Source organism: Ctenopharyngodon idella, chromosome 17, assembly GCF_019924925.1.
Source record: "Ctenopharyngodon idella isolate HZGC_01 chromosome 17, HZGC01, whole genome shotgun sequence".
NCBI classification, from domain to species: domain Eukaryota; kingdom Metazoa; phylum Chordata; class Actinopteri; order Cypriniformes; family Xenocyprididae; genus Ctenopharyngodon; species Ctenopharyngodon idella.
This window is the reverse complement of record NC_067236.1, coordinates 13,497,182-13,511,446: the sequence shown is the minus strand read 5'-3', so window position 1 is coordinate 13,511,446 and position 14,265 is coordinate 13,497,182. Positions and strand designations below refer to the sequence as shown.

Genomic DNA, 14,265 nt, shown 5'->3' with positions numbered 1-14,265 from the left:
ATCGCCATCTTTGATATTTCTTTGGTCACTGTCGCTATAAGGGGATACGAGGTTGACTACTGTTGCACGTTTATACAGACAAGAAGGCCTATTCAAGACTCTACTGTAAGTTGCTGTGTGAACGGGACATTTCGAGACTCGCAAGTGTAAGTAAATGTGGTTCTCGATCCCAAAAACTGTAGTGTTAACGTAGCCATGGACTTTTTACTGTATCTTCTAACTGAAAGAAAGAAAGAGCATTGTGTCATTAACCTATCATGCTTGGACTCTTTCATTTAGCCTCTCTCAATATACTGTATTCCTTGTAGCAAATTTCTCTTCCAAGCTTTCTAAAAACAGCCTCATCAGGGAACATCTTCCCACACGTCACTATGCCATGCAAATGTCATTATTTCCATGACTATTTTTGATCCATGCTTTAACATTAAGAACTTGCAGTAAATCACTCATATTGTCATTTTCGCCCACAGCCAAATCACAGCGGCGGACATGTTCTGGCTGTAAACAACATTAGCTAGTGTCAAATTAGCAAAGCCTAGAGCTTAAGACTTAAAACTGGTGTATTTGTTAGTTCATACTGTTTTGTAAGCTCCAGCACTACGTCTTATTAGTATTCCTTCTCTCCTCAACTCCCTGGATGGAGCATTTGTAAAATAATCTCTATTAGGCAAAGCAGAACAGAGAAGTTGGGTATTTTTTGACACAAATAGAGTTATTACATGCTTTTAATGCAACCTAATCAGGTAATAACACCACTCAGGAGGGGTACAGCTCTCCAGTCATATTTCTTTATGTAGTTCTGTGGTTCTTTAGCTGGATAAATGGCCCTAACAGGACTTTCAGCTGGCTACAGATCTGTCACAGCTGGGAAACTGGCGGAGGCCAAAGGTGTTTGTGCTGGAGGGGTTCTAATTAATACCTTTTCGTCTTTTCTACAAAGTCAGCCAGTGATTTGTTTATATAATTTTACTGCCATCAGGTCTCTTTCTGTCTGTTTATCAAAGCTGTTTCAGGTCACCACTACCTGTCACCAGCACTTTCATGTTCTTTATTACGCCCGCTGTGACCATTTACACTCGTCTTTGACAACCTGCCAAAAACACACATAAGCACACGCTCATTCAGGCAACTCATTGATATTTTTCTTTTGTACACGTTCTGATTTTAAGAAGTCAATTTCATTCTGCAAATGGAGCCTGGATAATTTTCTCTTGCATGACTCAGTTAATTTTGCCTTTGTTTCTCATTGAACCCCTATAAATCACCCTGACCAGCAACCGAAAAGACAAAAGACGCCTGGGCAAAGGAGCAGAACATTAAACACAATATTTTATTAAAGCAAATTTTTCATCTACAGTCACTCAGTTAAAGAAAGGTCTTTATTCTCAATTTCTCACTGCCGATCAATGTGGAGCAGAACTCTGGCCCCTTTCTGAAATCCCCATCATTGTATAATGTCACAGAAATCTAACCAAGGAGGCATATTACCTATTGATTTTATTTCTCTTCCAAGAAGGGGAGAAAAAGACACACTTAAAAAAAAAAAAAAAAAAAAAAATATATATATATATACACACACACTACACTACATCTAAAATTTGAACGAGAAACCATATAACCTCCACAGTGTTATTTTATTTCCCAATTATTAGTGGAAAGGTTGTCCATCATGATCACAGAGTGAGGCTAAATCTTTCACTTTGCCCAAAACCAAAAACTTTTAATTAAATATACCTTAAACTCTCCCATGGCTGTGTATTCACTATGAATACTGTGGTCACATGTTTAAAAAGACCATCCCATTCCTGTTTCCGCTATACAGCTGCTTTACACAGACATATGAAGGATGTGTGCCATTCTTTATGAAATCATTCTTTGAATTCACTTTTTTGTTCTGTCCTTCTTTAACAGTGTATTTTCTTGACCTTTTCTTTTTAGCTCTTTTACAATTCTGACATTCTTTGTGACCTTTGAGTGGTTTGATATATACAAAAGTATTACAGCTTTGATAGAATGAATTCTATGAAACATTTTAACAAGGCATTGACGTAATTTTTTGACAATCCATAATTTTACTGTTATACAGTAGGGGGCGCTATTACGCATCATCTGACTGAGTACAGAATCTCCGGAACAAAACAAGAGAAGAAGCAGAAGCAGAAACAAACAATAAAAGCATTGCTTCATTGAAACATTAAGCTGCTTATAAATAAAAACTGCCTAACATTACCAAATGAAATGTCGACCCAGGAAGAGGTACAGGACTGTGAAGCTTTGGGGGTGTTGATGGACTCGATCTACTTCATCGATGTTTTGATCATTGTTATGAATCTGATCCGGATGTAGTCTTCGACACAATTTTCTCGGCTTTTGGTTCAAAATGTTGCTTTTTTTTTTTTTTTTTTTAAATGAAACTTACCCACATTCAAGTTTTGATAAAACAAAGAAAGCATGAAGCTAGAATAAAGTGTTTATTTGTTTATTTTTAACATTTGGCTGACAAGCTTCCAAGAGGGGGTTTGTGCAGCAGTGGCTTAGAAGAACTAATTTTGGTTCCCCAAATAAACTTTTAATGAATAGTTCTTAAAATAACTTTTTTTTTTTTTTTTTGAAGAATGTGAAGAATGTTTCAATAATCTAAAGAACCTTTTTTCCACTATAAAGAACCTTTTGTGTAATGGAAATGTTCCATGGATGTTATAGATCATTTATGGAGCCATACTACATTTCCCACGGGGCTGTTGAATGCTTTAATCTGATTGGTTGATGATCATTATAGGGTGTGCAATCATTTTCAGGGAAACGCAGAGCTTAAATAATAGTTAAAGTTAAATAATATTTACAGCTAATTAAGAATGTTAATCGATAACACTCAGATTTATGTTTATCATAATGTTTATGTATCTAGGCTACTTTATTCTATAAACTTAGAGCTGAAAACGATGCAGTAAGCAGCCAGTTAAAATTGTTTTACTCTTAATAGGCTACTGTTTTATACATACTCTAAATGATTTATTTTTGTAGGTAACTGTGACTTTTTAACTGTCTGACTGTTTGTCAACACATACCCCAAGAAACTAGAACAGCATATTAACTTGAAGACAATTAACTAATAAGACAAATTTTGTGGAACCTGTGGTCTGGTTTTAAATGTAATTTGAATTGAGTTCAGAAGGCTGGATTTCTGTAGTGATGAATCTTTGAAGCTGTTTTGTTCACGATATTTCTTCACTATTTACTTGCCAGATGCCTGGTAATTTAGTTTATGTGTGCTTATGTGTGTGTTTGAGAGAGACAGAGAAGTGCAGAGAGACTGTGATCATAAAATAAATAAATACAAATTTTTCATTGATCAGCAGTGCTGCTGTGGATTCTGGGTAGTCCTGCTGTGAAACATCACATCACTGACAACAGTTCTGGTCGCCGTCAATCATTTCCCAGTGGGATGTGATCTGGGTTTATAAAGGCATCAAATATTTAAATTGATTCATGTGACGTAGTCACAGTGTTGCTATGTACATGAAACAGATGCTATATTAAAAATTCCCCAAGGAATAATTGTTTTTATGTCTGGTGCAAACAATGGTAACAGATTGTCATCTGACTTAATTATGATTTTCTTTTTTTTTTTTTAATCTTTTTTTTCCTTCTTTGGTGAATGGTTTTCCACAATCATCTAATGACAGAATGTATTAATACAACTAATTGAATATGAGACCTTGTCTTTGACGTAGTAAAGACTGAAATGCGTCAAGCGACAATGTTCGTCAACAATAGCTGACTTTTGATTTTTAGAAATTAATGTCTTTGATGGCATCCTAGAGATCTGAACAACAAAAGCAACAAAAGCAAAAAGTAATTTTTTCCTCTCATAAGGAAACTTTAGTGCTGTTTAAATCTCCTCTTATATTAATATCACTGTATGAGTGATAGAATTTAACAATATATAATCTAGTGAATTAAATACTGAATAAATAAATGAAAAGCACTTTTTATGTTTTTATATATTTTATATGGAACTTAAATTGTACGTTTGCCGATTTTCAACCCGCTTTGTATTGTTACAGTGTATGTAAATGAACAATGATTACTCTTTCTCTGTGTTTTTGGGGCCTGTACCATGAAGCTGGATTCACTGGCTAGCCAGGTACGTTTCAGATTAGTTTGCGCCAATCCTGGGTTTTAGGTACCATGAAAGTGACTTGGCTTTTAGCGGTGTTCATCACCATAGTAACTTACGCTCCACAGCTAACCTGCTCCGGGGCAGGTTATGTTCTGGATAAGAGATCTCAAACCGACATTGGACCAATCAGATGTGAGCAAAGTGATACTGACACGCAATAAAGTCACGCCCCCAGTTTCACTTCCTCCAAATTAAAGGTCACTATATAGTAAAAACAAATATTTAAAGATGAAATTGTCTGGCTTTAATGATAATTAGAATTATTTTATGATTTATATAATTATTATGTGATCTATATTACTATTAATCCATTACACACAAGCAATTTTAGTTTAACAGTTATTATTAAGCATTTAATTTAAATGAATATTAATATATACAGATCATATGTAATATAAATAAGCTGTTGAATCAATAGATAACTCTTTAAAAATTACTACGTGACCTTACATGTTTGAGTCTCTATTGCTATATATTATCAAGCAACTATATAAACTAACTTTTAGTCTAGCAAGATCATTTCTTTTATTTTTCCTCTTTCATGGACAAGTATTTTCTTTAGTGTAAATGCGTTTAAATTCTTCATTTTCTTCAATCTCTTAACCTTCAGCAAAACAGTTTTGAATCACGTTGGCTCTCTCGCGAGAAGTGAATCAGAGTTTCTCTCTGTTGCAAGGCATGTGATTGGCTGTTCACCACTGATGTCACGCATTCATGTGCACGCGCTCCACAAACTCAGGATCAAAGCCTGAGTTGACAGAGAAAGTTGATGATCAGCATCATGGTACCAACAAAGCTGGATTGGAGTGGTTTGGTTTTGTCAACTCGAAACTAATCCTATAACCCTGAGTTTGTTCAACTACCATCAAGGTACAGGCACCTGGACTGAGAAGTTCACATTTATTTGTCAGCAAAAGGACTTTTGACAGCTTCAGGGCTTTCGTGAAACCTGCAGATTGTACTTCCACATTTTTGTATCTCTCATAGACAGTTGGACAGACAGACAGACAGACAGTTGATTATTAGTAGAACAGCTATTGTAAGGGTATGCTATCACTGAAAATTGTATCATACTTTGTCTACTCTTTAAACAGCATTATGGTAAAAAATGAACACTATGGCAATGGTTTTCTTACTTGTACGTCACAATGTTTTGCTTTGGGGGGTTGGGAGTAACTGACAGAACTGCAGTTGTCTTTCAGTTTGAAATGTTGACTACAAACACTGATGATTTTCAGATTTTCTCTCCATATTTACAATTCTTTGCAGCCTTTAGCCAATGCCTACAGTGACTGGAATCCAAAAGTAACACCATCATGACTAAAAGTTTGCTAAGAAGTATTTCCTACTCAAGCTAAGCAGTATTTGAATCTGATCAAGCCTATCCAATAGGATCAGACTGGTGGGAGTGGCCTTGGATGGCAACATGCCCAGTGCATTATGGGTGCTGAAGTTTTCCTTCCTATTTGGCAAAAGGGAAGACAGCAACCCCTTTTTCTTGTTGTCTCTAGTCAGGTAGGGCTGATTTAAAAAAAAAAAAAAAAAAAAAAAAGACCTTTCTACTGCAGCCAAGTTTTATTGAAGCTGTGAATTCCCCCTCTAATAGACACAAACCAGACGAAAAAAAAATACAACAGCTGCTTTACAATATGTAACACATAAGTTATAATCAAAACACAATTTATTTAAACAGACATATTATAAAGTGACTCCACCTTAACTTGTGGATATGAAAGAGACAATATGAGAGTGTGTAGTCTTGACATATTTCAACAAAAAGGATTTTTGGAGCTGCCCAGTGTAACCTCTATGCTGTACTTTGTTCTTCTCAGTGTGGCTTTTTTGTGGTATCACAGAGCTGAGTGCAGATCAAAGTTCCTGGTGTCAGTAGAGGAAATGTGAAAAAGAAAAGAAAGAATGAATCAAACAAACAGGTGCTCATGTTGCAGAGAGAGCACTTCGTTGTCTTATTAGACTAATGAGCAACGCCAGATGCGTTGCCTTTCACCAGTCATGTTCATTTACTGCTTGGCTGATAAGATCTTTAGAAACCCATGTCATTTGATCTTGCATTGATTTATTTGCTACATCATATTTATTTTTGCTGACTGCAATCTTGAGTCCTGCCAATTGCTGACCGTTACATTAACATAGTCATTTTTTTTTCTTTTTTCTGGCAGTTTAGTTCAAAGACTTGGCTGGTTAACATGGGTAGTGAGCCCCTGCTGGTAGATGCTGTAACTACACCATTATGGCTAAATAAAAAAAAATTCTATTTTCATGATTGTTCCAGTTCTAAAATTACCTGATATTTCCAGGTTTCCACTGTGGGAATCTTTAATAATGAATGAATGAAAACGAAGAATGAAAAATGCTTAATGTTGGCACAATTTAATAATATGTGGTATATAAGCAAATGCCAGCAGTTTAATGCTTTGAAAGTTTTGAAAAGTAAAAAATAAAGAGATAAACAAATTGTCTTTGTAAAAAGGTAGGGACATTAAAATTGTTTACTGCTTTAGCTACCTGCTGTTCTCCAGGATTTTCTTGAAGAAAGTGACTAAGTTGGTATTCAGTAGAGTAAATGTTTCCGTTGTTCGAATTTCTAAGGGTACAGAATGTTTTCCTCCTGCTGTGAAGCCAACACTTAAGAAGCTGAAGCTGCTGTTTGTGATGTTGTCAAGAGCAATAGTGGTAAATCGTTTAGTCTCTAACCTGTGATAAATATGAATTTGTCACTAAGATGTGTTGAAAAGTATAGTTGCAGACCAGGTTCTATAACCATCATCATTTGAACTTTAAAGTGCTCAGCTCACAAAGTGAATAGCTTTTGCAAACACTTTGCATTTCTTTTTCCATGTCATATACAGAAATGTTTACCCTTTTACTGTAAAAAAAAAAAAAGGGTCACCCTCCAGATACATGAATTGGCTGTCCTCCTCAGTTTTAGAGCTGTTTTATGTTAACAGAGTAAAAAAAAGTGTGTCTAAGTAAGTGTGTGTGGGCTGCAGGGAAAAAAAAAAAAAAGGTGCTAGAATTACCGCTGTTCAGGGTGGTAGATTGTCTTGAGAGTATTTTGAATCATGCAAATGGGTCATGGGCTTTGACCATGCTGTTTTTATACAGCAGCTTTAGGCTCCTCAACTTCACTGACAGTGTTTCACTTCATCCCCTTCTTTGAATTTTGCATGTTTCTCACTTCTTGCACTTCATTTGGTTAACCTCCCAGAAGTCAATAAAAAGTAAATGTAGATCTATGCACAATCTGCTCTCTGTTTGTACCACTTTTGTGGGTTTAAACTAGTTACTGGTTAAAAGATGTGAGCAGGGTTTTCAAAATCACTACGTACAATGTTTCTAAACATTAACTTAGTATCTCTAATGTATGTTTCCCAAAAGCACAATTATGTAAGTAGTACAAAGCATTTGTAAATTGCACAAGTCTCAGTCTCGTCATTTCATTATAGTTTACAAAGAAGAAAGTCAAACTCAATAGCTTTGGAATAAAAACAAATAAACAAATAAAAGTTAGAATAATATGAACACACTTCAGTATATCATGACAACATACAGTGTAATTTAAGATTATCTTTAGAGCATTTTGCAATATTATTGGAAATGTTTTTGACCTGAAATTTGCTGAACATTTGCACTTTGATCCCAAGAAAATTCTTAAAGATTAATAAACATTTTGTTTTAAAAGACATGATTTTGTAATTAATAAGAATAAGGAGAAAAGTGTACATATATATTTATTTATTTATTTATTTATTTATTTAGTCAAACAGTGGATCAAATGGTGCAGATGATTTCTGATGCTGAAACCTAAGGCCCCGTTTACACTAGTGCGTTTTCATTTTAAAACGCATAAGTTTTGCTACAGTTACACCTGTTGTTTACACTAAGCCAGCATTTGCGAACCTCGAAAACAGAGACTTTTGAAAACGCTGCAAACCCAGTTTTAGTTGGGGTTGTGTTTCAGTATAAACGGACCAAAACAGAGACTTTTGAAAATGATGGCATGGCTGCCCACGTTCGCTCTGCATATCCTTGATGACCGTGTAAACAATAACATTGACACTGAACTGCAATCTTTGCTGGCTTTGTCATTTTTAGCAGCCATTGTGCAGTTAAACTGCATTTTTTTAATATTGCAGCTGCCTACATGCGCAAGAGGCAACTGTTTACACTTGTACGCGCATGGCCAGTGTGCATGAATGGTCATGTGACATGCATTTTCGGCCGTGTAGTATAGATGGAGATCGTTTCTGAAATACTACTTTAAAACAGAAACACACTAGTGTAAACGGCGTCTAAATTGTACATTTTCTAGAACATGTTTCTGAACCTAAATGCACTTATGTACCCTATGTACTCTGTACCATTAAGTGATTTAAAGGCCCAATGAAGTGCCTTTAAACATGTAGCATTATTCAATGGGCTAGACATACTGTATTGAACAGCTCCTCCCCCTTTTTTTTTTTTAAATAGCTAATAATGTTTTGTTTATATTGTGCTTGGCAAAGCCATAATTTCCTCCTAATCTCTAACCGTTTCTCCTAATCTCCTCCATAACGCTTTAAAATATAGCATTCTGTGCAGAATTCAAATGGGTCCGATACGTTTTCTGGTTTTCTGTGCCAACTCGTGCATATGATCTGCTCTATGCTATCGTGTCTCTGGACCGGAGCAGACTGTGTGCGCTCTGTGATGGTTTGTGTCTGGTAATGTGAATCCTGACTTCATTCACCCCAATGGAAAGCATATTTAAACTGTCTGAATCATTCCCTATCCACTATATAGTTCACTATGTGCCATTCACCACGTAGAAAAGAGTAAATGTGTGAACAAGTGACTGATTTTAGCTGCAGCTTCAGCGTCCATTTATAGTGAGGGGGTGGGACGCTTCAGATTCTAGAAAGATTCTAGAAAGACTAACACATTCATACTAAAAGCCAAAAAACGTCAATTTTGATTTCATGGGGACTTTAAATTGGTGTTTGTCTTCACATAATGAATCAAAGCTACATGTCACTTCACTGCTGTCTTTTACTGAACATTTATTTAGATTTGCAAGGCAGTCATGAGTGCACGTATAAATTTAAAAAAAGAAAAGCATTCAACTGCATCATACATGCCCTCCATACTCCAGATGTGTGCACTGAACTGAGACTGATTCACCCCTGCGGGTGTGTGAGCCAAGCCATCAAGTCCCAACGAAATTCCCTGTGGAAATAAAGACGTTCATTGAGCAGTTTTTCTTAAATATCCATGTATATTTAGCTAATGACCACAGAATTTTTTTTTTTCTTTCATACAAGCATTTAATTATCACACAGTATATATCATTTTGCAAGTTCCCAGTTTCTTGGCGAGCAATATAGCATTCCACTGTACCACCCGTGGAACAAATACCATTCAAAAAAGAGATTAAGAGAGGGTTGAGATTCGCATTATAATTGAAAAATTAAAGAACCCCTGAAAGCTTTTACACTATAACTGTTTAGACTTACAGTGTGTCTTCAATCAGCTCCCTAGTTCTGTAGTTCCTCGTTCCACTGACCTGGAACATTTAAACCTGAGAAATTCCTAGAATGCACAACAAAAAAAAACATTGAATATGGTCTTATTGTTTTATTGAATATTTTCTAAAAATTTTAAAAATTTGTTTTCTTGATGCATCGATTACTAATCCTGATGATGTATATGCATCGATCTAGAAACATGGATTTTTGAATCGTGAATCATTTGTTTTGGTCAGTAATCAATTTATAATGCTAAGAATTGAAAGAAACACAATTCAATAGCGATTCAATGCTTTAGAATATAATAAATAGAATAGAATAGAATATATAATAAACATTAAATTATTACATGTGCAAATTAATGGCGGCATCATTCGCGCCCTCACAGATTTCCCTCGTAGACAGTTTAATATATATTCGTGTAGTTGTCAAAATTATTGTACTGTGAGTGTTTTATAGTGGATGCTTGGCAAAAAGAAAGTTTTGGAGAAGTTTGTGAGGATCTGTGATGTTTATGTGCAGTGGCATCTGATGCTTAAAACATAGACACGATTGCTTGTTCTGACAGAGGAACTGTTCACTGATGACATCGACCCACCTTCAGATTGATGAGTTTCCACACATTCAGAATGTTTGTATTTTGGTTTGTTTAATAATTCTGAATGGATCCGTATAGTAGCTATATGCAGTCCTTTGACTCCCTGTGGTCTTGTTTGGTATGGCAGGTTGACTTGTGCATATTTGTTTAAGGATACTGTATATCTGAGCAGAGTAAGTACTTGTAAGTTGTAAAGAATGTCTGCAGTGACATTTTTGCAAAATGTTTTTGTAGAAGTTATTCGGAGAGGAGGGGGCCTTGGAATAAAAAAAAAAAAAAAAAAAAATTGTTGAGAACTAGTTAAACTAGATCTCCTACACTGTTGCTGCGGATGATTTTTGCTGCTGCTGAGTAAATATGGACTTGCTACTGCTAAGATACACAGACACACTGCTGTGAGCAAGTTAGACATGCTGCATAAATAGACATACATAAATCCCATAGCAGATATAGGCAGGTGGAGCTGGGGGAGGTGGGGGATTTCAGAGGAACTCTGATAGCGCTGCAGGACTATCTTACAGCAACAATGAACCAGACTATATATATGTTGTGCAAGTGATCTCATTAATCTCATCAATAACACTCCCTTTTTCAATGCCCAAAAAGCTACTAAAAACAGATTTAAAACAGTTCATGTGACTACAGTGTTTCAACCTTAATATTATAAAGCGACGAGAATACTTTTTGTGCGCCAAAAATAACAAAATAGCGACTTTATTCCACAATATCTAGTGATGGGCGATTTCAAAACACTGCTTAATGAAGCTTCGATTCTTTACGAATCATAGGTTTTGAATTCGGAGCGCGTATCAAACTGCCAAAGTCACGTGAACTATTGAAGTTTCAAAATACTTATGACGTAACAAAGCCTCGTTTACTGAAATCATGTGATTTTGGCGCTCTGAACCACTGATTAAATTACATAATTTTCATTTTTGGGTGAACTAACCCTTTAAGAAAGTTAAATAAGCAGTGTTTAATATGTTTTAGCAATTAAGGTTTGTACTTTCAGAAAATTGCTACTCGGGTTTATTCACCAACCACAGCTGCTGGGCAAAATTTGATCCATACACTTCTTCAAAGCACACAACACTAAAGAATTTCAAGTAAGACATGGCAAATCAGTGGTGAGTCAGTGAGCAGAAGTGTTTGGTTTTGTAACACTTTCAGCAAAAGGCTATAGTGGTATTCGAAAGTTCAGGAAGCCATAGTCAAATTACATGCTCAGTTGGTTTTCTAAGTGTAGAGAAGTTAGCACAACCCCTGCTGCGACCATATTTGAACATGATACATTTCATTGAATTTTAATGCATAGTATAAAAAAAAAAAAAAACTGTTTAATAATACACTTTTTAACAGAAATTAAAACCTCAAGTACCCTGTAGTCAGTTACAGAAACATGCTCTCTATTATTACTTACCTCTTCTTAAGATATGCCTAAAGAATTTCAACAACCTGGGGACTGTGAAAACCATTCGCCCTTAATCTTTAATTCATTCAAGCATTAAAAGAGTATTTTTTATTTTTTTTTTTTTTTAACCAGATTTAGGAAGAAGAAAGTTAATATGTAATTGTTTTATACATATATGTTAAATAATAAGGGATAGTTGACAAAAAATTCCCTGCTGTTTATTATTATTATTTATGATGCACAAATGGATACAAATGGAATGTACTGAATTTTAAATATCTAGAGCAATATTTTAAGTTTAGAGTGCATAAGTAAATGATGCCTAACAGTTTCTCTCAATTTCACTAGAACAAACCAAACCCCAAAAATATGATGCTATAACAACTCCTTGCTGGATACAGATAACTGTGAATAATGAAAATGCTACATTCCAGGACATTTTCCCTCAGTTTTTTTCACTGATGCTGTTTTCATTCCTTTTCTATCAAAAGAAGGTCTCTTTTGTCTTTTTTTTTTTTTTCTCCATGTTCTGGCCCTGTGGAAAATTTCCTGATTGAGAGAGCTGAATGAGGCTGTTGAGAGGGAGGACTCTAAATCAAAGCCCACAGACAGAGCTTTGATTTTTCTCCTCTCTTTCATTATTTATTTCGTTTTCCTCTGGTGTGTTGTCATTTTCCCCCCCTCACTCATCTATTTTGGCTCTACATGGGCTCAGTGTCTTCTGCCTGGGCCACGGATCTGCGAATTTCACTTTCACACATACTCATACGATCCAGATACCTGCCGACTCTGTGAGAAGTATACAGAGACAGTATGAAGAAGAAACAGGCCACTTATTTAAAAATGTATGGGAGAGATTGCATATTGAAAGGAAGTCTTGGTATTTCAATTTAAAAAAAAAATAAAAATTGCCAAATCCTTGCTAGAAATCAGTTGATATATTAAAGATATCTTGTTTATCTTTATATCTTGCTAGACCAACCTGAAAAACCTGATTTGAGCTAAAGAAATTATTTATTGGGTATTTGTCATAAGTTGCATAAATAAATGTTATAATTCAATTAAATAAATGTAATTGTACCGCACTACTTTATCTCTGCGTCTGATTTAAAGCGGACAGAATGCTAGCTCTAACGAGTCGTAGCTGATGAAAATAACCATCCTTTTAACCTTTCCAGTTAAATTTAGCGCTGTAACTCAAGCATGACTGTTTTGGTCTTTCTGCATTCAAGAAGACTGTATGTGGTTGCACAGAAATAAGCTGCCTGGAGGTGTTACCAAGATGACCGCTGATTGCTCTAAAATGTACTTTGGAAGTGCCCTCTGGAAAGAAATCAAAAACAAGGTATCTTTAATATCTCAGTTGTTTCTCCTGAGATGAAATGGAGAGCAAATGGAGCCTTATTCCACCATCTAACGTGTTTCTCCCGAGAAAATGCCCCCAGTTTCAAAAATCTCACAATAACTCAAACATTGGTGTGTGTGTGTGTGTACAGTATCTCACACTCCTCACATTTTTGTAAATATTTTATTATATCTTTTCATGTGACAACACTGAAGAAATGACACTTTGCTACAATGTAAAGTAGTGAGTTTACAGCTTGTATAACAGTGTAAATTTGCTGTCCCCTCAAAATAACTCAACACACAGCCATTAATGTCTAAACCGCTGGCCACAAAAGTGAGTACACCCCTAAGTGAAAATTAGATTTAAACAATAAGACTAAACGTGTTGAGCTACATAACAATAAATAGTTTTCTGTCTATAAATATATCAAAACAGTTGTTCCCTTGTCTATTAAAACATAATACATTAAAGCGTCTTTGGTGTTTCCATGGTTTCTACAAAATAAAACGGGAAACCGAGGCTGATGCAGATATGACGCAATTGACAGGCGACTCCTCACACGTCCCGGAGCCTTGGTTAAAACTGCAATTTTCTCAAGATTTACAAATAGTTGGAAACATTTGGGATATTGTAAGTACTCAAGTGAACAAAATATATAACACTGACCCAGTGGTTTTTGGATATTTTATTGCAAAATTCTTACATATTGCACCTTTAACATGAACTCAAACATTTTGCATTTGATTTTTTTTCAAGACCACATTATCAGAGATAAGCTATTTTTTTGTGTTTGTATTTTGGGTCACGCTTTAGATTAGGGTCCAGTTCTCTAACAATTATGTTAGTTCTCTACGATATGAACTAACCATTAACTACGACTTTTGCCTCAAACTCCTGATTACTGCTTATTAATAATTAGTAAAGTAGTTGTTAAGTTTAGGTACTGGGTATGATTTAAGGGATGTAAAATGTGGTCATGCAGAATAAGGCATTAATATGTGCTTTATAAGTACTAATAAACAGCCAATATTCTAGTATTAAGAAACTAGTTAATAGTGAGAACTGGACACTAAACTAATTAGTTAATAGTAAGAAATGGATGCTAAACTAAAGTGGGTAGCACTTTATTTTAGGGTCTTTTAACTAGTTGCTTATTAGCATGCATATTAATAGAATATTGGCTATTTATTAGTACTTACT

The 14,265-nt window shown here is 35.2% G+C and overlaps 1 protein-coding gene across 3 annotated transcripts in view; it reads left to right on the top strand.

The window, feature by feature from the left end:
- alk (ALK receptor tyrosine kinase) overlaps positions 1-14,265 on the top strand; it is a 392,513-nt gene that overhangs the window by 221,550 nt on the left and 156,698 nt on the right. The window lies entirely within an intron of this gene.